General features: G+C 43.3%; 1 protein-coding gene across 2 annotated transcripts in view; it reads right to left on the bottom strand.

The window, feature by feature from the left end:
- Positions 1–26,059, bottom strand: part of CREB1 (cAMP responsive element binding protein 1) — a 101,895-nt gene that overhangs the window by 3,492 nt on the left and 72,344 nt on the right. The gene's annotated exons all lie outside the window — the stretch shown is intronic.

Here is a 26,059-nt window from a genome sequence, read left to right as displayed (position 1 = left end):
GCGGAAGAAACTCTGTGAGCTCAGCGGTTTCCGTAACTCCCGACAACCTCATCAGAAACTGGCCGGGAAGCAGAGTAAGGTAGAACAGGGTTCAGGGGGGTCACATTATAGAGAAAGGCGGGAACCGCATCTATCGGACATTTCCATAGGATATGCCATAAATGTCCAAGATGAGAAAACCCCATTAAAGAAAACTATGAACCAATACAGGAAGAAGTGTCTGTGAATCTGTCAGATTTAGGGCTTATTCAGACGAACGGGATATACGTCCGTGCAACGCGCGTGATTTTCACGCGCGTCGCACGGACCTATATTAGTCTATGGGGCCGTGCAGACAGGTGCGTGATTTTTACGCCGCGTGAGTCCGCTCCGAAAAAGTCACGACATGTCCGTTCTTTCTGGGTATTTCGCGAATCATGCAACCATTGAAGTTCCGTGGGACGCGTGTGATTCGCGCAACAGCAGTGAAAAGGATGAATGAAAACAGAAAAGCACCACGTGCTTTTCTGTTTACAAACATCCAAACGGAGTGTCATAAAGATGGCGGCTGTGTGAAAATCACGTAGCCGCGCATCATATGATGCTGCCACACGGAGCTGCTAAGTGCCTTTTGCGCAGGCAAAACGCTGCGTTTTTTTGCGTGCGCAAAAGGCACACGCTCGTGTGAATCCAGCCTTAAGGGAATAAAACCATGCACTGCATAATCTTTACATAGTAGCCAGTAACATTGCAGTGCAACGGAGTGATGGACACACAATATTCATAAGCTTTATTAAGACATCAGAGACTGTGTGATAGATTTTCCGGTTTCTTACTAAACACTAATATAGAAGAATCATTGCTGGAACAGGTTCACTGTCCTAAACCAGCAAAGATATATTATAATTCTGGAGTACAGAGCACAAGCAGAAGTCAGGATTGCACTTATACATGAAACTAGATCCTGCGATTCTCCACCCTCCAAAAGTATTAGGGGATTCTCCAAATTAACACAAGCAAGTTCTCATTGCTCATCTTTAAGCTATCAACTTATTATAACCCAAGCAGAAACGGACTTCAAAACGCACAGACCGTCTGTATAAAGAAAGAAGCAGTTCTCAAAGCAGAGATGGCACGAAGAGATGGAGGCTAAATTAGAAGAAAAGTGAAGAAGTATCTATAGCAAAGCTGACCATCTGAAAACAAGCTGTAAAGAAGAAAAGAACTCATATCTTTAATGCAACAGTCTCAGACTATGACACGGACGGTAACATTTATACTAAACCAGAACACTGAAAAGGATTCTATGGCTAGTACTTACAAGCCCACATCCAAAGGCATGGCACAAAAGCTGCAGAATGATGTCAAATTGGGTTTCAATAGAGATCAATCAAACGTATTGTCTGCACACATTGATGTTTATCCCCTTAACCCCTTAATGTCCAGGCCATTTTGCACGTTAATGACCAAGAATTACGTTTTCTCACGGTCGCAATCCAAGTCATAACTTTTTTTTATTCCGTGGACATAGCCGTATAGGGGCATGTTTTTTGCGGGACGAGTTGTATTTTGTATTTGCACCATTTTTAGATGCATATAATATATCGATTAACTTTTATTAACTTTATTTTAGGAGAGAATTGAAAATAAGCAGCTATTCCAACATTGGTTTTCACGTTCTAAATTTACGCCTTTACTATGCAGCGTAAACAACATGTTACCTTTATTCTATGGGTCGGCACGATTACGGGGATACCAAATATGTAAAGGTTTTATATGTTTTCCTACGTTTGCACAATAAAAACCCTTTTAGGGTATGTGCACACACACTAATTACGTCCGTAGTTGACGGACGTATTTCGGCCGCAAGTAGTGGACCGAACACAGTGAAGGGAGCCGGGCTCCTAGCATCATACTTATGTACGATGCTAGGAGTCCCTGCCTCGCTGCAGGACAACTGTCCCGTACTGTAATCATGTTTTCAGTACGGGACAGTAGTTCCACGGAGAGGCAGGGACTCCTAGCGTCGTATATAACTATGATGCTAGGAGCCCGGCTCCCTGCACTGTGTTCGGTCCACTACTTGCGGCCGAAATACGTCCGTCAATTACGGACGTAATTAGTGTGTGTGCACATACCCTTAGGAAAAAATTATTTGTTTTTGCATCGCCGCATTCCAAGAGCCGTAACTTTTTTATTTTTCTGACAATATGGTCGTACGTTGGCTTGATTTTTGCGGGCCAAGGTGTAGTTTTCATTAGTATTATTTTGGGGTACATGGGACTTGATAAACTTTTATTTTTTATGGGGGGGGAATGGGAGAAAAGAAAGAATCTTGCCTTGTTTTTTGGACGCCGTTCATCTGGCGGTTTAATTAATGTGTTGATTTTATTGTTAGAGTCGTTACGATCGCGGGGATACCATATATGTGTTATTTGTTTTGACACTTTTACTAAATAAAACCACTTTTTTGGGGAAAAAAGTGGTTTTATTTTGAATGTAAGCTTTTTTTTTTGCATAAACTTTATTTAACTGCTTCACTTTTATTTTTCTTGTCACCAAAGCATTATTGCCAGTCAGTGTAAAACGGACAGGCAATCCATTAGGCCATGCCTCTGCCATTAGGCTCCCGAGATTTCTATGCGGGGGCACCGATGGGGTGACAGAGGGAGCTCTCTCCCTCTGTCAAACACATTAGATGCCGCTGTCGCTATTGGGTTAAACTGCCGGAATCGGAGCATGCTTCGATTCAGGCAAGTTGGTGCAGGAGCCAGGCTGTGTATAACAGCTGTGCTCCTGCCGCTGATCACTTGGGTACACTGGCAGTACCCACGCGATCAGAGGACGGATATATCCGTCCTTATGTGGGAACTAGCACCTGCACAGGACGGATATATCCGTCCTTCGTCGTAAAGAGGTTAAAGCGGATCTGTCACCAGTTTATTAATTCCCCATCTCCTAACGAATCTATTAGGCACTATGATGCTGATAACTAGCGTGATTTGTTTTAAAAAACATTTACAAAGTTATGAGCATTTTTCAAAATATGCTAATTTGGCTGAATAGCCAAAATACTAGTTGACACTTTGCTTTCACTCTGGGCGGTGTAATGTTTTCTGTATGATGCTGTCCAATCATCATAGAGCTTCTCCCCCTTACCTGCCCAGCAACAATGTGATTATATAGTTTACAGCTTCCATTCCCAACTGTGTATTCAACAGGCGATATCTCCGGTTGTGTCCGTTAGAACTGCGATCTTAGTATATGAAAGATTAGAATCTCCTCTTTCACATGCCACCAGAACCGCTGTTCTAGCCCGAGATACGGCGGTTTCAAGTAATCCCCTTCCCTCCAGCCTCAGTCTCTCACACTGTGTGAAGCAGCTTCATGTTGATAGGACAGCATCAGAGGCTGGCTGTGAGTTCGCTCCACCTCAGGAGAATCGCTGGTGTTACCTCCCACTTGTCTAATAAAGGCTCATTTACATATTTAGAAAAAAAAGCTCAGAACTTTTAAAATAAACGTTTTGGGACACAATTTTTACTAGCATGATCAGTGTGACAGCGCCTATTAGATTAGCTAGGAGATAGGGCATTACTAAACCGCTCCACAAAACTCGCCAGAAAACGGCCGAAAATGCCTCCCATTGATTTCAATGGGAGGCGGGGGCGGTTTTCTACCGCGAGCGCTAAAACCAGCTCGCGGGAGAAAAGAGGGACATTCCCTATCTTCGCGCGATTACGCCTCTGACATCAATGGGAGGAAGAGAAAGCGTATTTCGCAGCGTTTTATGCCCGTGGCGCTCAATGGCTGCGGGCGAAAAATGCTGTGAAAATCGGCGTGCAGGCAGAGGAAAATCTGCCTCAAACTTCCAAACGGAATTTTGAGGCAGATTTTCCGCCTGCAAAAAACACAGTGTGAACCCAGCCTTAGTCTGCAACCACCAGTGCACCCAAGTATACATTGCGACAGCCATATATTACAGGCAAACATTTGCATTGTGACACCACACCATCTATGATTAATAATGAGCTTCCAGTAAACTCCATTGTCACCATATTCCACATGAGATTCTGACATTAAGGATATGTTCACACAGAGCGGATACGCTGCGTAAAAGCATAGTTTATCCGCCCCAGGGAATTCCGGCTGGAAAACCGCACCAAATTGTGGTGCAATTTTTCAGCCGGAACGTCCGCAGCGTAAAACTACGCATAAAAATAAACTCGTACTTACCCGTAGCCATGGAGACAAGTCCCTCTGCCGTCCTGCAGCCTGGCCTCCTTGGATGACGTTTCATCCCATGTGACCGCTGCAGCAGTCATATGGGATGAAACGTCACCCCTGGAGGCCGGCCTGGACGAAGAAGCACAGAATTCTGGGTAAGTATAATTTTTGCGGAGTAATCCCAGCTGTTTCGCCACTTAAATCGCAACATCTGCTATTTGTTGCGGGTTTTACCTTCCATTGAATTCAAAACAATAACCCACAACAAAAAAGCAGTGATTATGCAAATACAATTGACATGCTGTGGATAAAATAAACACCACAGGTCAATTTCTGAGCGGTTTTCCGCCTATCATTTACGCAGCATGTGGATGAGATTTGTTCAAAATAGGGATGCACGATGCATCAAAACTTCGATACGGTTTCGATACTGTGCACCCCGAAACGGTTCAATATCATTATTTCATGTATTTCGATACCAAGCTGTGCGGCCGCACAGCTAAGTACATATACATGCATGTAGTCAGAGCGGGGCTGCAGCTGTGTGATCTAGCCATTGCCCCGCTCCGGAGTCCTGCCAAGTGCACGGTCAGCATGATGTGATGCGACCAGCGCTGCACTAATGATTGCCGACACTGACGACAGAACATGGCGGCCGCACACTGAAAAATATAAACCCTATGTTCTGTCTTCCGTGCCTGCGCCGCCGCTCATTAGTGCAGTACCAGCCACATCACCTCTTGCTGACATCACGCGTGCGCACTTATTGTCAGGAGCAGGGCAATGACTGTATTACACAGCCGCAGCCCCGCTCTAACGTTGGAGATCAGAGAAACCTCTCATCTCCGACGTTATTCCCCTGAATGCTGCGATCAAAGCTGACTGCAGCATTCAAGGGGTAAATGAGATGGGGGGTGCCCTTTGGATCGCGTCACAGGGAATCCCTGTGAAGCGATCGAGGGACATACCATATATGGGCAGACAGCCCAGGGTCCATTAAAGGACCCCAGGGCTGACTGACCTTATTTCCTGTTAGGGCATAGTTCGGTATGTCCTAACTGCCGCCTGTGTACTATCAGTACACAGGCTAATGTACTGGCATATAGATATAAAAAAAAAAATTTGGTAATGTTAAATAAAAAAAACAACACATTTTTTTACATAAAGAGTCTCAATACATACAATACACATATTCGGTATCGTCACAACCGGAATAACACATTTATAGCGTCATTCATGTTTACGCCGTTATAAAAAACTGCTTTCTTTCACTTATTAATGTGAGGCACGAGGTATGAATTGTGAACCTCCATGTGCCTCACAGTAACAGTAAGTAACCTCACACATTAACCCAATGTTGTCCATTATGACTGAGGAACATGATGGGGTTAATTACTGTGAACCCCTTAATGACCGCCGATTAGCCTTTTCACGGCGGTCATTAATGGCCTTTATTCTACAGCGCAGCCATTCCACGGCGCTGCATTAGAATAAAGTAAACAAAGCAGGGAGCCGTCAAATCTCCCTGCTCTCAGCTGCCAGAGGTAGCTGAGGGCATCACTGCTCGACCGGGTGAGATCGATATTCGTATCGATCTCACCCGTTTAACCCCTCAGATGCGGTGCACAATAGCGTGCACCGCATCTGAGGGGTTTTGGAGAGAGGGAGCTCCCTCTCATCCCACCGACACCCGGCGATAAAATCGCCGAGTGTCTGTGTCTCCGATGGCAGCCGGGGGCCTAATAAAGAACCCCAGGTCTGCCCGTAGTAAATGCCTGCTATGTCATGCCAGTGTATTACTGCCTGTCCGTTTAAAACGGAGAGGCATGACCTAGCAGATGCCTCTCCGTTTTAAACGGACAGGCAGTAATACACTGCAATACAAAAGTATAGCAGTGTATTATAACAGCGATCGGAGGTTGTCCCCTAGTGGGACTAGTAAAAAAGTTAAAAAAAAGTTGAATGAAGTTAATTTAAAAAAAAAATGAAAAACCCACTTTTTCCCCTTACAAAATGCTTTACTATAAAAAAAAAAAACAAAGCAAAAACGTTACATATTTGGTATCGTCCGTAACGACCCTGATTATAAAGCTGTTACATTATTTAACCCGCACGGTGAACGCCGTTAAAAATAAAAAATAATGGAAAAAATTGCTGTTTTCTGTTTATCCTGACTTTAAAAAAAATTTGATAAAAAGTGATCAAAAAGTCGCATCTACTCTCAAATGGTACCAATAAAGACTACAAGTCGTCCCGCAAAAAAAAAGCCCTCATACAACTGCATCGGCGGAACAATAAAATAGTTATGGCTCTTCAAATATGGAGACACATCAAATGCGGTTTTGAAGCTTAGGGCCCCCTCCGGGGATATACTCATGGAAGCAAAACTTTTGACTCAACGCTTTCAGGATTATTACACTTCCCTTTATAAGACTACATTGGCTATAACTGATATGGATATATCTGCTTATCCCTCAGATTTATCTTTCCCGCAGCTCACAGACACTCAATGGGCATTTTTGGATTCTGATATCGCGATAGACGAAATTACTCTGGCCATCAAAGCTATGGCTAAAGGTAAAGCCCCCGGTCCAGATGGCCTGCCTATAGAAATTTATAGTAAATACAGTGACCATTTAACACCCCAGTTACAGCAGGTCTTGGAGTCTGCCATTGCTTCTGGGGCATTGCCATCCACATTTTATGATGCCACCATAGTGGTTCTGCTTAAGCCCGGAAAGGACCCCTTGGACTGTAGTTCATACCGCCCCATATTGTTGGTAAATGCCGATTATAAGATTCTGACTAAAATCCTTGCTCAAAGACTGAATACGGTCATCTTGGATTTGATACACCCAGATCAAACCGACTTCATGCTGGGTAAAAGCACATCCATAAGTATTAGGAGGGTTCAGACGATAGTTCAATACAGTGCATTGCAGGACAACACTTGGGCTTTGGCATCTCTGGACGCAACAAAGGCTTTTGATTCCATTGAATGGCCCTTTTTATTTGCTTGCCTGGAAAACTTTGGTTTCGGCCCCGTGTTTCGTAAATGGATACAAATAATATATGCTTCACCCCGGGCTAATGTCTTGGTGAATAATATACTATCCCCATCATTTGCTCTTCAAAGGGGTACACGTCAGGGATGCCCCCTCTCGCCCGCTTTATTTAGTTTGGCAATTGAGGCTTTAGCATTGCGGATATGTTCCTCCCCACTAATCACAGGTATAACCATAGCAGATCGTACGGTTACCATTGGTCTCTATGCAGATGATATGGTGCTTTTCATGGACAGAGTGCAGGATACCCTTCCCTCGGTAATTAATATAATTGAACGTTTTGGACAATATTCCGGTCTTTCTATTAATTGGGGGAAATCATCTCTTATGTCCCTGTCCAAAGTACAGCCCCCAGGCCTGTCTGAGTTGTCGCCGTTGCCTCTAGTAGATAATTTCAAATATCTGGGCATATTTATAACTAAACTCCCCGATGTTGACATGTCCCTAAATATGTTGCCGCTATTGGGCTTCACACGGTCTAAATTTCATGCATGGGGTAAACTGCCGTTGTCGGTATCTAGCCGTATAAACCTGGTTACAATGATATTATTGCCTAAATTTCTATATGCTCTTCAGCACAGTCCGGTTGTCGTACCTAAATAATTTTTTAAACAGCTCAACTCCTTGTTATCAACGTTTATATGGGGGAATTCTAGACATAAACTCAGGTTGTCCACGCTCCAAAGGCCTAAGGCACTGGCAGGGACGGCTCTACCAGATTTATTTTTATATTATTTAGCGGGTCAACTGAAAACCTTAATTTCCTGGATGCCTGAAAAGGATCTTCCCAACTCAGAGCACCATTTGGCTCATGTACTTGGGAGTCAATGTTTGCTCGGCTCCCTTGAAGTAAACTCTCTCCCTGCCCATGTTAAACCCCTGCCCTTACACAAGCTGGCCCGTGTGGTTTGGAGACAAGCGAAACAGCAATTGGGTTACAGTGATATTGTGTCTGAAGTGCCTTTATGGAACAATGCTTCTTACTTTCCTTTAATGCCCCCAAGGTTATCTTTAGCCATTGGAACTATAGGGGACCTATATGAGGATAATGTCCTACTTTCATTCACTCAGTTGCAGACTAAGTATGACATACCGCGCACCCATTTTCATAGGTATCTACAGATTCGTCATATTTTACAAACCCAATTCCATCACTTGAGAAATAACCTAACAATCTCTTCCTACCCACTGATAGGGATTCTTAAGTCCCAGGGCCCACGAGGCCTGATATCCGCCCCCTATACCCATTTGTTATCCGTCACGGTGAATTCCACTCCACTAGCTATAGAGCAGGGGTCAGGAACCTTTTTGGCTAAGAGAGCCGTAAACGCCACATATTTTGAAATATAATTCCGCGAGAGCCGTACAATATGTTTAAAGGGCCATTGACAGATCAATCGCTCCAATGTTCACTTAGTACAGCAAGGAATGCTCCTCCCTGCTGTATAAAGCCACAACTGGACTGAAACAATGGTAATTAGCAGTAAAAAAATTAAATAAATAACTTACATTGTGAGCTTGCGATGCATGACATCAGTCCAGCAGTCTGGCTTCTTCTTTTTCCTGCGCATGACTGGAAGCTGGCATTCTTCCCACCTGATGTTGAGAGAATGCCAGCTTTGAGGCATTCGCAGAAGAAAGAAGCTGGAATGTTGGACATGTCACACAACGCATTGTCAGTTATGTCAATTATCTATTTTATTATTTTACAGCGAATTATTGTTTAGGTCCAGCGGTGGCTTAGTGCAGCAGAGAGGAACACTCCTTTGTGTACTAAGTGACCGCTGGAGCAATTGTATCTGTCAGTGGCCCTTTTAAAAGTGTTGGTCTTACAGAAAATGAACAAAAAAGAGAGGCTCAGACCCATAGGGAACTAAAGCATTTACTACTTAAAGTGGTACATACAAGCAGGCACACCCAGCGTAATAAATAATTGAACTTTATTAAATAGTCTCACTGTACATAAAGTGCACACATTGACTTGTATTTAATTTTAAAGAACAACAAATCTCCGAACTCTTTTTTTTATAACATAATAACGTTTTAATGCTGTTGCTAACCAACGACGAATAGAATACTTCCTACCGTTAACGTCCAAGGGAGACACAAGGGAGGAGGCAGATGCCGCTTCACTAGGGGACGCAGGTGCGTGCTTGCAGACGGCGCGGCTATGCAGGGAGTTATGGGAAATGTAGTCCATGCTCCCTGCCGCTCACCACTGCCGCCAATGCTTATCAGGCCATCAAAGAACTACCAATATCAGCGTGCACCGCGGCCTGATGGAGCGCGGTGCACGGGCTGATGGAGCGCGGTGCATGCATCCTTCCCATAGACAGGTAGGAGCAGTGGCGGATTAAGAAGACCATGGGCCCTGGGCTGTTACCCAAACTTGGGCCCCCCTTCTCCACCACCACCCTGCCGCGCCGTAACTATTGCTAACACTACCTAAACACTAGTACACAAAGTAGGCACATTATGCACAAAGTACACACAGTACGCACATTATGCACAAAGTACGCACATTATGCACAAAGTAGGCACATTATGCACAAAGTACACACAGTACACAAAGTAGGCACATTATGCACAAAGTACGCACAGTACACAAAGTAGGCACATTATGCACAAAGTACGCACATTATGCACAAAGTACGCACAGTACACAAAGTACCACATTATGCACAAAGTACACAAAGTAGGCACATTATGCACAATGTACGCACAGTACACAAAGTACCATATTATGCACAAAGGACATTATGCACAAAGTACGCACATTATGCACAAAGTACACAAAGTATGCACATTATGCACAAAGTACGCACATTATGCACAAAGTACACAAAGTACGCACATTATGCACAAAGTATGCACAGTACACAAAGTACCACATTATGCACAAAGTACGCACATTATGCACAAAGTACACACATTATGCACAAAGTACGCACATTATGCACAAAGTACGCACATTATGCACAAAGTACCCACATTATGCACAAAGTACACAAAGTACGCACATTATGCACAAAGTAGGCACATTATGCACAAAGTACGCACATTATGCACAAAGTACGCACATTATGCACAAAGTATGCACATTATGCACAAAGTATGCACAGTACACAAAGTACCACATTATGCACAAAGTACGCACATTATGCACAAAGTAGGCACATTATGCACAAAGTACGCACATTATGCACAAAGTACGCACATTATGCACAAAGTAGGCACATTATGCACAAAGTATGCACAGTACACAAAGTACCACATTATGCACAAAGTACGCACATTATGCACAAAGTACGCACATTATGCACAAAGTACGCACAAAGTACGCACATTATGCACAAAGTACGCACAAAGTACGCACATTATGCACAAAGTACGCACAGTACAAAGTACGCACATTATGCACAAAGTACGCACAGTACACACATTATGCACAAAGTAGGCACATTATACACAAAGTATGCATAGTACACAAAGTACACACGAGTATGCACATTATACACTAAGTAGGCACATTATACACGAGTATGCACATTATACACACCTTGTAAACACATGAATATGGACATTAAACATACATGAATATGGACATTAAACATACATGAATATGGACATTAAACATACATGAATATGGACATTAAACATACATGAATATGGACATTAAACACACATGAATATGGATATTAAACACACATGCACTTACCTTTTATGTCTTCACTGCAGCTCTTCTCCTGCTCACAGCACAGAGCCCGCCGACAGTCTCCCCTCCCCCATGTCCCGACAGCTAGCAGCAGAGATGTTTAGAGCAGGGAAGGGGGGCTGGAGGGGGAGCTTCTAAAGCAGCACAGACCACGGCTGCTAAGTAGAAGCAAAGCTCCCCTCGCCTGACAGGTGCGGTCCTGGCACCGGGGCTCCCTCCGGTGCTAGCGACGCCACTGGGCATGAGGGGGTTCGGGCGGTCATAGGCTCCTTGAGCCCCCTGGCAGTCTTGGGCCCCGGGCGACCGCCCGAAACGCCCTAATGATAATCCGCCACTGGGTAGGAGCCCTGTCTGCGAGCCAGATACGGCCATCAAAAGAGCCATAGGTTCCCGACCCCTGCTATAGAGAGTAGATGGAAACCGTGGATTCCTACCATTCAGACAGATGAGTGGGATGATATTTTGGAGTCTCATCTTCAGGTTTCCCCATCCGCAAACAATAAAATGATCCAGTTATATATAATACACCAGGCATATTTGACCCCGGTTAGGATATTTAAAATGGGACGCCTACCTTCTTCAGACTGTCTGAGATGCCATGTTCCAGAGGCAGATTTTTGGCATATGATATGGTCATGCACTGTCATTAGGGACATTTGGAACGACATACTATCCCTGTTATCGTTCTTATTACATGTAGGCAATCCTTTATGTCCTAAGATATGTTTGTTTGGTATACAGGATGGGGAGACATGGAATCACCACACTAGAATTTTTTGGAGAGAAACTATGTTTCTAGCACGGAAAACTATAGCACAACATTGGATGAATGATCGCCCTCCATCTATTGGTCATTGGAAGGGATTGGTAAATTCTGTTATACCTTTCGAGAAAGTTGTATTTCTGAATCGCGGTTGTAGTACTAAGTTTTCTAAGGTCTGGGATATTTGGAATAACACCCCTCTGACAGTCAACCCCTCCGTTGGTTCACCAGATACTGTGAGATAGGAATATAAGTGACCCAAATTTTAGTCTGTATCTCCAAGAACTAGCTGTGCCGGATTTATCATATGCTCGTGGGTGACATGGGTCCTAGGCTGTTTTGTTTTCTTTTATATCTGTTCTGGTTTTTGTCTCTTTATTACCATTGTCATGCAAACGTCCAAGCAAACCAGTCTAAGCGCCATTGTTTATGACATATCATCTTTTTGGACTGCTCAGTGTATACGCATTATTTGATTTGCTGTATGTAAATTATCTTGATCCAATGTGCCATGTTTTGTAATGAGAGATGTGTGACTGATTTTATACTTGTTATTGTAACAGTTCTTAAAAAAAACGAGTTTAAAACAAAATATGGAGACACAAAAGCAAATAATTTTGAAAAAGAAGTGTTTTTACTGTGTAAGTAGTAAAACATACAAAATCTATACAAATTCAGTATCGTTGCAATCGTAACAACACGCTGAATAAAGTTATTGAGTTATTTATACCACATGGTAAACTATGTAGATTTAGGGCGCAAAAAAAAAAAAAAAAAAAAAAAGAGTGGTGAAATTTCAGGTTTTCTTCTATACCCCCCCCACAAAAAAGTAAATAAAAGTTAATGAATAAATTATATGCATGTACCCCAAAATGGTGCTATTAAAAAGTACAACTTGTCCCGCAAAAAACAAACCTTATTGTAATGTCCTAGGCGACAGCGTACAACTGGGCGACGGTCCCTACGCTCAATAAGTGCACGACAAACAGACAAGGGTACACAGAAGTTAGGGAAATGGGGCAGTTGCCCACGGCAGCACCGTGAGCAACGAGAGTAGTGAACGAGCTGAGTCAAACCAGGAGTGTACGAGGTACCAAACGCAGAGCAGGAGAGTAGTGAACGAGCAGAGTCAAACCAGGAGTATACGAAGTACCAAACGCAGAGCAGGAGAATTGTCAGTAAAGCCAGGGTCAAAATGAAGCAGAGGACAAAATGTTCAAGCAGCAGCAGCAGAGCCAGGACACAGACAGAATCACAGGCAAAGGAGGAGCAGGAAATGCAGGTATAAATAAATAGACAGAGGGCGGGAGCTAGCTCCGTCTGGCCAGGCTGTGATAGGCTCTCCCACTCCTCAGCCTCCCAGCCTGACTGGTAGAAGATCGTGTCACTCTCTCAGACCTAGGAGCAGGTGCAGACTGATTACCCATGGGCGTCGACACAGAAGCTGTGTCTGGAAGATCTTTTACACTTATACAGCTATGCCGACGCAAAAATAAAAAAAGCTATAGTTCTTCGAATGTGACAATGGAAAAACATAAAAAATGGCTTGTCATTAGGGCCCAGAATGCAATCAGGGGGAAGGGGTTAATGTGAGGCACATGGAGGTCCAAAATTCACCACACCACACGCCTCACATCAGAAAGTGTTAGAAAATTTTTTAAAATTATTATTATTATTGTTGGCAAAGAATCGTTTTGGTATCGAGTACCGCAATAATACACAAAGTATCGGTATCTAAGTCCAAATTCTGGTATCGTGACAACCCTAGTTCAAAACTCATCCACTTTGCTGCTACTATTTTATGCTACGGATTTTGCGCAATGAAATCCGTTGCGGAAAATCCACAGTATTTACGCTACGCGTGAACGTACCCTAAAGGCTATGTAATAAACATCTTTATTAACCCCTTCAGGACTGAGCCTGTTTTGGCCTTCAGGACGAAGCAGATTTTTCAAATCTGACATGTCACTTTATGTGGCAATAACTCCGGAATGCTTTTGCCTATCCAAGTGATTCTGAGATTGTGTTCTCGTGACATATAGTACTTTATGTTAGGGAAAAAAATTGGTCGATAAATTCAATATTTATTTGTAAAAAAAACACCAAGATTTTGAGAAAATTTGCAAAAATTAGCATTTTTCTAAATTTAAATGTATCTACTTGTAAAACAGATAGTAATACCACACAAAATACTTACTAGTTTATATTTCCCATAGGTCTACTTTACGTTTGCATCGTTTTTTGAACATTCTTTTATTTTTCTAGGATGTTACAAGGCTTAGAACTTTAGCAGCAATTTCTCATATTTTCAAGAAAATTTAAAAAGCCTATTTTTTCAGGGACCAGTTCAGTTCTGAAGTGGCTTTGAGGGCCTTGTATATAAGAAAGTCCCCATAAATCACCCCATTTTGAAAACTGCACCCCTCAAAGTATTCAAAACAGCATTCAGAAAGTGTTTTAACCCTTTACGCGTTTCACAGGAATTAAAGCAAAGTAGAGGTGAAATTTACAAATTTCATTTTTTTTTTCTCGAAAATTCATTTGTAATACATTTTTTCTGTACCACAGAAGGTTTTACCCAAGAAATGCAACTCATTTATCGCCCAGATTCTGCAGTTTCTAGAAATATCCCACATGTGGTCCTAGTGCGGTAATGGACTGAAACACAGGAGCAAAGGAGCACCTAGTGGATTTTGGGGCCTCCTTTTTTTAGAATATATTTTAGGCACCATGTCAGGTTTGAATAGGTCTTGTGGTACCAAAACAGTAAAGACCCCCCAAAAGTGACCCGATTTTGGAAACTATACCCCTCAAGGAATTTATCTATGGGTATAGTTAGCATTTTAAACCCACAGTTTTTTTGCGAAATTTATTTGAATTAGCATGTGAAGATGAAAATGTACTTTTTTTGTGAAAAAACGTAAAAATTTAAAATTTTTACAAGGAATAAAGTAGAAAAAACACCCCCAACATATGTAAAGCAATTTCTTACGATTATAGCAATACCCAATATGTGGTAATAAACTGCTGTTTGGACCCACAGCAGGCCTCAGAAGAGAAGGAGCACCATTTGGATTTCTGATTTTGCTGGAATAGTTTTCAGTGCCGTGTCGCGTTTGCAATGCACTGGAGGGATGAAAACCGTGGAAACCCCCCAATAGTGACCCCATTTTGGAAACTACACCCCTCAAGGCATTTTTCTAGGGGTAAAGTTAGCATTTTGACCTCACAGTTGTTTTGCTGAATTCATTGGAATTAGTCTGTAAAGGTAAAAATCTACTTTTTTTCTGTAAGAACTTAGACATTTTTAATTTTTACAAGGAATAAACGAGAAAAAGCACGCCAACATTTGTAAAACAATTTCTCCTGATTACGTAAATACCCCATATGTGGTAATAAACTGCTGTTTGGACCCACACACCGTGGCTTAGAAGGGAAGGAGCGCTATTTGGCTTTTGGAGCTCAAATTTAGCTGGAATAGTTTTTGGGTGTTATGTCGAATTTGCAAAGCCACTGAGAGACCAAAGCAGTGGAAGCCCCCCAAAAGTAACCCCATTTGGGAAACTACACCACTTAAGGAATCTATCTAGGGGTATAGTGAGCATTTAGGCCCCACACGTCTTTTGCAGAATTTATTAGAATTAGGCCGTGAAAATTAAGATCAACATTATTTCCACTAAAATGTTGCATTTTTTCAATTTCACAAAGGATAAAGGAGAACATGCACCCCAACATTTGTAAAGCAATTTCTCCCGAGTACGGCTATACCGCACATGTGGTCATGTTTTTTCATTAGAAAGTAATTACCCATTTCCGGACTGATCCATGTTTTGCTTTTTCTTTTCCGTTTTTCCTCCCCGCTTTCCGAGAGCCACAACTTTTTTATTTTTCCGTCAATAGAGTGGTGTGAGGGCTTATTTTTGCGGGACGAGCTGTCGTTTTTATAGGTACCATTTTTTGGTACATAAGACTTTTTGAGCACTTTTTATTACATTTTTGGGTACAGCGAAGGTGACCAAAAAATTGCGATTTTGCCATTTAAAACTCTTTATTTTTCACGGCGTTCACAGTGTGAGTTCAATAATGGTATATTGTAATTGCTTGGACTTTTACGGACGCAGCGATACCAATTTTGTGTATTTTTTTTACATTATTTTAGAGAAAAAAATATGAAAAGGGTTTCTTTTTGGACTTTAAATATTTATTAAATTTTTTCCACTAATAATAACTATTTACTCTTGTTTTTACATATTTTATTAGTCCCCATAGGAGACTTGAACCAGCGATCGTCAGATCACTGGTAGAATACACTGCAATACTAATGTATTGCAGTATATTGTCATTTTTACAGGCTCCTGTAACAGCGCGATCGCTGTTTCTGTCTGTTTGTCCCGGGTATCAGCTGTAATACACAGCTGACACCCGCAGCGTATGGCGCGGGCTCAGCGCGTGAGACGCTCCATACATCACCCCCCACAACACGACATGTTATTAAGTCATGGTGCGCAAAGGGTTTAATGCGCAGCGGATGGTGCAGAGTGAAAATTAAAATTTTCCACTGATGTGCAATTTTAGTGCACTATATGTTGTGCCCAGTTTGTGCCACAAATAAAATATTAACCGGGTTCTCCCGGGTATGGCGATGCCATATCGGTGGACGTAAACGGCTGTTTGGGCAGACTGTAGGGCTCAGAAGGGAGGGACGCTATTTGGCTTTTGGAGCGCAGATTTTACTTGGTAGAAGCTCTGGCGTTATGCTGGTATTTCAGTTTATAATGTGGGGGTACATATAGGCTGGGCAGAGTACATCAGGGACATAATAAGAGGGTATAATAATGGGGTAAATAAATAATAATCCGCAGATATGTGGCCAGTGTTGCACTTATAAATGGCGCCCGATCTTATCCGCTTTTGGAACTCTCTGCACATTTTGCATTGCCATAATCTGGGAGCCGGAACTTTTTTTATTTTTTCACCACCGGAGCTGTGCGAGGGCTTATTTGTTGCGGGACAATCTGTAATTTTCATTGGTACCATTTTGGGGTACATGCGATTTTGTTGATCACTTTTTATTCCATTTTTCGGCAAGCCAGGAGACCAAAAACCATAAATTCTGACAATCATTTTTATTTATTTTTTACAGCGTTCACCCTGGGCTATAAATGACCATTATATTTTATTCTGCGGGTCGGTACGATTACGGCGATACCATATGTATATAGGTTTTTTTATGTTTTGCAGCGTTTGCGCAATAAAATAACTTATTTATAAAATAAATTGTTTTTTGCGGGACGGGTTGTAGTTTGTATCGGTACTATTTTTGAGTACATGCGACTTTTTGATCACTTTTTATTGTATATTTTGGGAGGTGTGGTGACCAAAAAAATAGTGATTCTGGCATTGTTTTTCGTTTATTTTTTTGCGGTGTTCACCGTGCGGGAAAAATAATATTAGTTTTATAGTTGAGGTCGTTACGAACGCGGTGATACCAAATATGTGTACTTTTTTATTCCTATAATAAAAGACTTATTATAGGAAAAAAAGCAGTTCTTGTTTATATCACTTATAACTTTTATTTTTACACTTTTTTTTAAAAACATTTTTATTCTTTTTTTGTACTTTTTTTACTTGTCCCACTAGGGGACACTTAGACTTGCAGCTTTGATCGCTGCTGGAATACATTACACTACAACACGTAGTGTAATGCATTCCAACTGTCTTTGTGACGTAACAGTCACACTGACAGGAAGCCTACGACGACCACCCTCCGGCTGGTCCTCATAGGCTTCTGTACATGGCAGCCCGGAAGCCATTGTCTGGCGTCCGGTTGCCATGGGTACCATCGCCAGCCCCCGTGATTTCACATGGGGGCTGCCGATCGGTGCTAAACACCTTAATTGTGGCGTTCAAATCGAACGCCGCAATTAAGGGGTTAACTGCCGAAATCAGCAGCGATAGGCCACTGATCGGCAACGGGGAATGCAGGGCAGACACCCTGCACAGTTAGCCGCTGCTGCGGTGTAGCGCTGCGCGGCGGTTAACTATCAAAGCACAGACGTAACTGCACGTCAAGGTGCGCGAACTTACTGCACACATTGACGTGCAGTTACGTCAAGGTGCGGGAAGGGGTTAAAGTCAATGAGTTTTGTGCAATTTTCAGGAGCGGAGGCAAATTGACACAGACAGAAAGAAAAAAAATATATATCATTGACCTTAATGGTGATGCAAACGGCAGCGATAGTTTCTGTTAGGCTTTCCGTTCATCTGTTCCTCTGACTAAAAAGTTGAACGGAAAAGATGAACAGAGGCCAGCGCTGATGTGAATAGGCCCTTACCCAACAATAAGAAACAAGCCTTATCCAGATTTAAAAAGGCTCTGTCACCAGATTCTCAAATACCTATCTCCTATTGCATGTGATCAGCGCTGCAATGTAGATAACAGTAACGTGTTTTGTTTTTTTTAAAACGTTCATTTTTGGCCAAGTTATGAGCAATTTTATATATATATATATATGCAAATGAGCTTTGAAATGGACAACTGGGCGTTTTTTTTTCGTATGTCCAACTGGGCGTGCATTGTGTTTTCAACTGGGCGTGTTTACTTGTTTTACTAACTTGGCGTTGTGAATAGAAGTGTATGATGCTGACGAATCAGTGACCAATTAGCATCATGCACTCCACTCCATTCATTTACATAGCAGCATCACGTTCTTACTAGAACGATGTGCAGCCACATACACAAGTGTCCTGATAATGAATACACATGACCTCCAGCCTGGACGTCATGTGTATTCAGAATCCTGACACTTCTGAATCTTTTCTGTGAGATTTCCAGCAAGGGAAACTAAATCTCGTTTACCTCGTAATCTTGCAAGATTACGCGTGGCTTGCTGGAATCTCACAGAAAAGATTCAGAAGTGTCAGGATTCTGAATACACATGACGTCCAGGCTGGAGGTCATGTGTATTCATTATCAGGACACTTGATTAACGTTAATGTCTGTGTATGTGGCTGCACATCGTTCTAGTAAGAACTATGCTATGCTGCTGTGTAAATGAATGGAGAGCAGTGCATGATGCTGACTGGTCACTGATTGGTCAGCATCATACACTTCTATTCACAACGCTCAGTTAGTAAAACAAGTAAACACGCCCAGTTAAAAACAATACACGCCCAGTTGGGCATACGAAAAAAAACACGCCCAGTTGTCCATTTCAAAGCTCATTTGCATATATATATATATATATATATATATATATATATATATATATATATATATATATATATATATATATATATATAAAAAATTGCTCATAACTTGGCCAAAAATGAAAGTTTTTCAAAAAAACAAAACGTTACTGTTATCTACATTGCAGCGCCGATCACATGCAATAGGAGATAGGGGTTTGAGAATCTGGTGACAGAGCCTCTTTAACTTACTAAAGAGTCTCACTAACAAAAGGACAAGTTCCTAGAAACAAGCCTTATTTACCCCTTTAACCCTTTCAGGACCGAGCTCATTTTGGCCTTCAAGACCAGTCCCATTTTTTAAAATCTGACATGTGTCACTTTATGTGGTAATAACTCTGGAATGCTTTTGCGTATCCAAGCGATTCTGAGAGTGTTTTCTCGTGACATATTGTACTTTATGTTAGTGGAAAAATTTGGTCAATAAATTCATTGCTTATTTGTGAAAAACACCAAAATTTGAAAAAATTATGATATTTCTAATTTTAAATGTATCTGCTTGTAAAACAGATAGTTACTATTTCACATATTCCATATGTCTACTTTATATTTGCATAGTTTTTTGAACATTATTTTATTTTTCTAGGACGTTACAAGGCTTAGAACTTTAGCAGCAATTTCTCACATTTTCAAGAAAATTTCAAAAGGCCATTTTTACAGGGACCAGTTCAGCTCTGAAGCGGCTTTGAGGGCCTTATGTACTAGATAGACCCCATAAATCCCCCCATATTAAAAACTGCACCCCTCAAAGTATTTAAAACAGCATTCAGAAAGTTTCTTAATCCTTTAGGCGCTTCACAGGAATTAAAGCAATGTAGAGGGGAAATTGACAAATTTTATTTTTTTTGCTGAAATTCATATGGAATACATTTTTTTCTGTAACACAAAAGGTTTTACCAGAGAAATGCAACTCAATATTTATTGCCCAGATTCTGCAGTTTTTAGAAATATCCCACATGTGGCTCTAGTGTGATAATGGACTGAAACACCGGCCTTAGAAGCAAAGGAGCACCTAGTGGATTTTGGGGCCTCCTTTTTTTAGAATATATTTTAGGCACCATGTCAGGTTTGAAGAGGTCTTGTAGTGCCAAAACAGTGAAAATCCCCCAAAAGTGACACAGTTTTGGAAACTACACACCTCAAGGAATTTATCTAGTGGTACAGTTAGCATCTTGACCCCACAGGTCTTTTGCTATATTTATTGGAGTTTGTCTGTGAAAGTGAAAATCTACTTTTTTCTGAAAAAAATATTAAAAAAATAATATTTGCAAGGAATAAAGAATAAAAACCACCCCAAAACTTGTAAAGCTACTTCTCCCGATTACGGCAATACCCTATATGTGGTACTAAACTGCTGTTTGGACCCACGGCAGAGCTCAGAAGGGAGGGAGCGCCATTTGGATTTTGAAGGGCAGATTTTGCTGGATTGGTTTTCACTGCTATGTCGCGTGTGCAACGCCCTGGAGGGAGCAAGACAGTGGAAACCCCCCAAAAGTGACCCCATTTTGAAGACTACACCCCCCAATGAATTTTTCCAGGGGTATAGTTAGCATTTTGACCCCACAGGTTTTTTTTGCTGAATTTTGTGGAACTAGGCAGTGAAAATGAAAATCTACTTTTTTCTGAAAAAAACTGAAATGTTTAATTTTTACAATGAATAAAAGGAGAAAAATCACCCCAAAATTTGTTGAGCAATTTGTCCTGATTACAGCAATACGCCATATAAGGTAATAAACTGATGTTTCGACCCGCGGCAGGACTCAGAAGGGAAGGAACAATATTTGGCTTTTGGAGCTCAAATTTAGCTGGAATGGTTTTCGGGTGTCATGTCGCATTTGCAAAGCCCCTAAGGTACCAAAACAGTGGAAACCTCCCAAAAGTCCCTTTAGGGACTGGATCAAGCGATCATTAGGTCGCTGGTACAATACACTGCAATACTAATGTATTGCAGTATATTATCATTTTCACAGGCTCCTGTAACAGCACGATCACTGTTCCTGTCCATTAGTCCCGGGTGTCAGCTGTAATACACAGCGGACACCTGCAGAATATGGAGCGGGCGCAGCGCATGAGCCCGCTCCATATATAACCCCCCGCACCACGACATGCTATTAAGTCGTGGTGCGCGAAGGCGTTAATGCGCAGTGGATGGTGCAAAGTGAAAACTAAAATTTTCCACTGATATGTCATTTTAATGCACAATATGTTGTGCCCAGTTTGTGCCATTGAAGACAAATACCTCGTACAATGTTGAGCGGGTTCTCCCGGATATAAAATATCATATATGTGGACGTAAGCTGGTGCATGGGCACGCTGTAGGGCTCAGAAGGGAGGGAACGCCATTTGGCTTTTGGAGCGCAGATTTTGCTTGGTAACTGTTCTGTTTGGGGTTTTGCTGGTATTTCAGTTTATAATGTGGGGGCATATGTAATCTGTGCGGGGTACATCAGGACATAAGAGGGTATAATTCTGTAAATAAATAATCCGCAGATATGTGGCCGATGTCGCACTCATAAAAGGCGCCCGATCTTATCCGCTTTTGGACACTGCACAATTTCTGTCGCTATATTCTGAGAGCCAGAACTTTTTTTATTTTTTCTCCACCGGAGCCGTGCGAGGGCTTATTTGTTGCGGAACAATCTGTAGTTTTCATTGGTACCATTTTAGGGTACATGTGATTTTTTAATCACTTTTTATTAGATTTTTTTGGCAAGCAAAGTGACAAAAAAAATATAAATTCTGACTACTTTTTTTTTTACAGTGTTCACCGTGCGCTATAAATGACATTTTACTTTATTCTCCGGGTTGATACGATTAGGGCGATATAATATGTATATTGTTTTTTTATGTTTTGTGGCGTTTGCGCAATAAAATCACTTTGATAAAATTATTAATTTTTTGTGTCACCATATTCTGAGAGCCATAACGTTTTTATTTTTCAGTCAAAAAAGCTGTGTAAGGGCTTGTTTTTTGCAGGACGGGTTGTAGTTTTTATTGGTACTATTTTGGGGTACATGCGACTTTTTGATCACTTTTTATTATATATTTCGTGAGGGGTGGTGACCAAAAAAATAGTGATTCTAACATTGTTTTTTAATTATTTTTTTTGCGGTGTTCACCGTGCGGGAAAAATAATATTCTAGTTTTATAGTTTGGGTCGTTACGAACGCGGTAATGCCAAATATGTGCACTTTTTTTTTTTTTTTAACATTTTCATTTTCTTCCTATAATAAAAGACTTATAGGAAAAAAAAGCATTTTTTGTTTTTGTAACTTTTATAACTTGTTTTTACACTTTTATAAAACATTTGTATTACTTTTTTTTTTTACTTTTTACTTGAAGACCTGCAGCACTGATGGCTGCTATAATACATTACACTACCTAGGTAGTGTAACGTATTATAAACGGTCAGTGTGACGCTGAGAGTCACACTGACAGGAAGCTTATGAGGATCAGCCTCTAGCTGGTTCTAATAGGCTGCCGTGCATGGCAGACCCGGGGGCTGTTGTATGGCCTCCGGTTTTGCCTTATAACCGACTGCAGCACCCGCAATCGATCCTCGGGAAAGTTTGTTGTAACAACAAACTTTCCAGTTAGTTGCTACAACAAACTTTCCCTGCGATCACATGACCGGGACCTGAACCAATTAGGTCCCGATCATTTCTCCGGGACCAGAGGCAGGGGATAACAGCGCGATCCGGGTGTCAGAGCTACTCTGAGACACCCGGATCGCGCTTTTAACACCCACCGTGAATTCACGTTGGCGCTGCACAGAGCCCAGCAAGTGCCGACGTGAATTTACTGTGGGCGGTCGGGAAGCGGTTAAAGGAGTTGGCCAGTTTACAAGTAAAAACATTAAATATGTGGCTTGAAGTAAAACAAGCTACTTCCCAATATAATTTCTTCAGGCTTTCTGCCTCTTTCTCCAGTTGCGGTAAGCCACGCCCCCAGATGAAAAAAAATGAAACCCCCCGCCGTCACGCCGCCCTCGTCCATGGTAGCGTGCGACATGGAGAGCTAGAAGACTGAGCTTGTTCATGGCTGGAACTTCCAGTCCCTCTTCTGCGCTTGCGCTGGTTTCCGGCTTTCCCAGGAATAGCGCATGCGCACTTTATACTCAACAGACGCCACCCCCTTTCATGTACATCATGTGCGATCTTCCTGTCCGTTCAGGAGGATCGCACAGGCAATAGTAATGTTGTTGCACATGAGAAAGAGGCAGTGTGAAATAAAAAAAAAAAATCTATATTTTTAATAAAAATTTCCCCATAAATGGTAATTATATGATTATATAAGTGATTATATACAGTGTACAGTGCCGAACTTGCCAGGACTGTCCCGAATTTACAGAGACAGTCCCGGCTCATTACTGTCCCGGGACTTGTCCCGACAGCCGCCACATTCAATTGTATCTGTGTCCTCAGGACGCAGATACAATTGAATACTATGGCAGAGCAGGAAACTATCCGCTTCCTGTTCTTCCATTAATTCCTCTGGGAGCGAAATCTCCGGCCAAAGCGTTGCCAATGCCTTGGCTGGGGATTCTGCTCATAATCGGAACCCCCAACTTCACGGTCCATATATGGACAGTGATGTCAGGGGCTTCTCCAGAGAAGGAGTCCCAGAGCAGAGACTATACTAGCGCTCTGCTCCGAGACTCCTGTTCTGGGGAAGCCCCTGACATCATTATCCATATATGGACAGTGATGTCAGGAGCAGAGCTGGAGTGCTAGTATCGCTCCACTCTGGGACTCCGGCTCCAAGGTTTCCCCTGACATCATTGTCCATTTATGAACAGTGATATCAGGAGCAGAGCTGGAGTCCCAGGCAGAGTGCTAGTAGCACTCTGTCCGTGACTCCTGCTTTGGGGTTGTCTATGGACAGTGACGTCAGGGGCTCCTCCAGCAGAGGCATCCCCGGCCAAAGCGTGCCATCTACAAAGGGGCTGTGTGGCATAATCTACAGGGGGGGCTGTGTGGTACCATCTACAGGGGCGGGTTGAGTGGTACCATCTACAGGGGGGGTTGTGTGGTACCATCTACAGGGGGGGGGGGGGTTGTGTGGTACCATCTACAGGGGGGGGGGGGGGTTGTGTGGTACCATCTACAGGGGGGGGGGGTTGTGTGGTACCATCTACAGGGGGGGTTGTGTGGTACCATCTACAGGGGGGGTTGTGTGGTACCATATACAGGGGGGGGGGTTGTGTGGTACTATCTACAGGGGGGGGGGGTTGTGTGGTACCATCTACAGGGGGGGGGGTTGTGTGGTACCATCTACAGGGGGGGGGGGTTGTGTGGTACCATCTACAGGGGGGGGGGGGGTTGTGTGGTACCATCTACAGGGGGGGGGAGTTGTGTGGTACCATCCACAGGGGGAGTTGTGTGGTACCATCCACAGGGGGGGTTGTGTGGTACCATCTACAGGGGGGGTTGTGTGGTACCATCTACAGGGGGGGTTGTGTGGTACCATCTACAGGGGGGGTTGTGTGGTACCATCTACAGGGGGGGTTGTGTGGTACCATCTACAGGGGGGGTTGTGTGGTACCATCTACAGGGGGGGTTGTGTGGTACCATCTACAGGGGGGGTTGTGTGGTACCATCTACAGGGGGGGTTGTGTGGTACCATCTACAGGGGGGGTTGTGTGGTACCATCTACAGGGGGGGTTGTGTGGTACCATCTACAGGGGGGGTTGTGTGGTACCATCTACAGGGGGGGTTGTGTGGTACCATCTACAGGGGGGGGTTGTGTGGTACCATCTACAGGGGGGGTTGTGTGGTACCATCTACAGGGGGGGTTGTGTGGTACCATCTACAGGGGGGGGGGGGGTTGTGTGGTACCATCTACAGGGGGGGGGGGTTGTGTGGTACCATCTACAGGGGGGGGGGGGTTGTGTGGTACCATCTACAGGGGGGGGGGTTGTGTGGTACCATCTACAGGGGGGGGGGTTGTGTGGTACCATCTACAGGGGGGGGGGGTTGTGTGGTACCATCTACAGGGGGGGGGGGTTGTGTGGTACCATCTACAGGGGGGGGGTTGTGTGGTACCATCTACAGGGGGGGGGTTGTGTGGTACCATCTACAGGGGGGGGGTTGTGTGGTACCATCTACAGGGGGGGGTTGTGTGGTACCATCTACAGGGGGGGGTTGTGTGGTACCATCTACAGGGGGGGGTTGTGTGGTACCAACTACAGGGGGGGGGTTGTGTGGTGCCAACTACAGGGGGGGTTGTGTGGTACCATCTACAGGGGGGGGTTGTGTGGTACCATCTAGGGGGGGGGTTGTGTGGTACCATCTACAGGGGGGGGGGGTTGTGTGGTACCATCTACAGGGGGGGGTTGTGTGGTACCATCTACAGGGGGGGGGCTGTGTGGCACTACCTAAAAAAGGGATATGTGGCACTATCTACAGGTGGCATTGTGTGCACTATCTACAGGTGGCATTGTGTGGCAATATCTACAGGGAGCAATGTGTGGTAATATATACAGGGAGCAATGTGTGGCAATATCTACAGGGAGCAATGTGTGGCAATATCTACAGGGAGCAATGTGTGGCAATATCTACAGGGAGCAATGTGTGGCAATATCTACAGGGAGCAGTGTGTGGCAATATCTACAGGGAGCAGTGTGTGGCAATATCTACAGGGAGCAGTGTGGGGCAATATCTACAGGGAGCAGTGTGGGGCAATATCTACAGGGAGCAGTGTGGGGCAATATCTACAGGGAGCAGTGTGGGGCAATATCTACAGGGAGCAGTGTGGGGCAATATCTACAGGGAGCAGTGTGGGGCAATATCTACAGGGAGCAGTGTGTGGCAATATCTACAGGGAGCAGTGTGTGGCAATATCTACAGGGAGCAGTGTGTGGCAATATCTACAGGGAGCAGTGTGTGGCAATATCTACAGGGAGCAGTGTGTGGCAATATCTACAGGGAGCAGTGTGTGGCAATATCTACAGGGAGCAGTGTGTGGCAATATCTACAGGGAGCAGTGTGTGGCAATATCTACAGGGAGCAGTGTGTGGCAATATCTACAGGGAGCAGTGTGTGGCAATATCTACAAGGGGCA

This window comes from Rhinoderma darwinii, chromosome 6 (assembly GCF_050947455.1).
Source record: "Rhinoderma darwinii isolate aRhiDar2 chromosome 6, aRhiDar2.hap1, whole genome shotgun sequence".
NCBI lineage: Eukaryota > Metazoa > Chordata > Amphibia > Anura > Rhinodermatidae > Rhinoderma > Rhinoderma darwinii.
The sequence above is the reverse complement of the archived record's forward strand: the minus strand, read 5'-3'. Positions and strand labels throughout refer to the sequence as shown.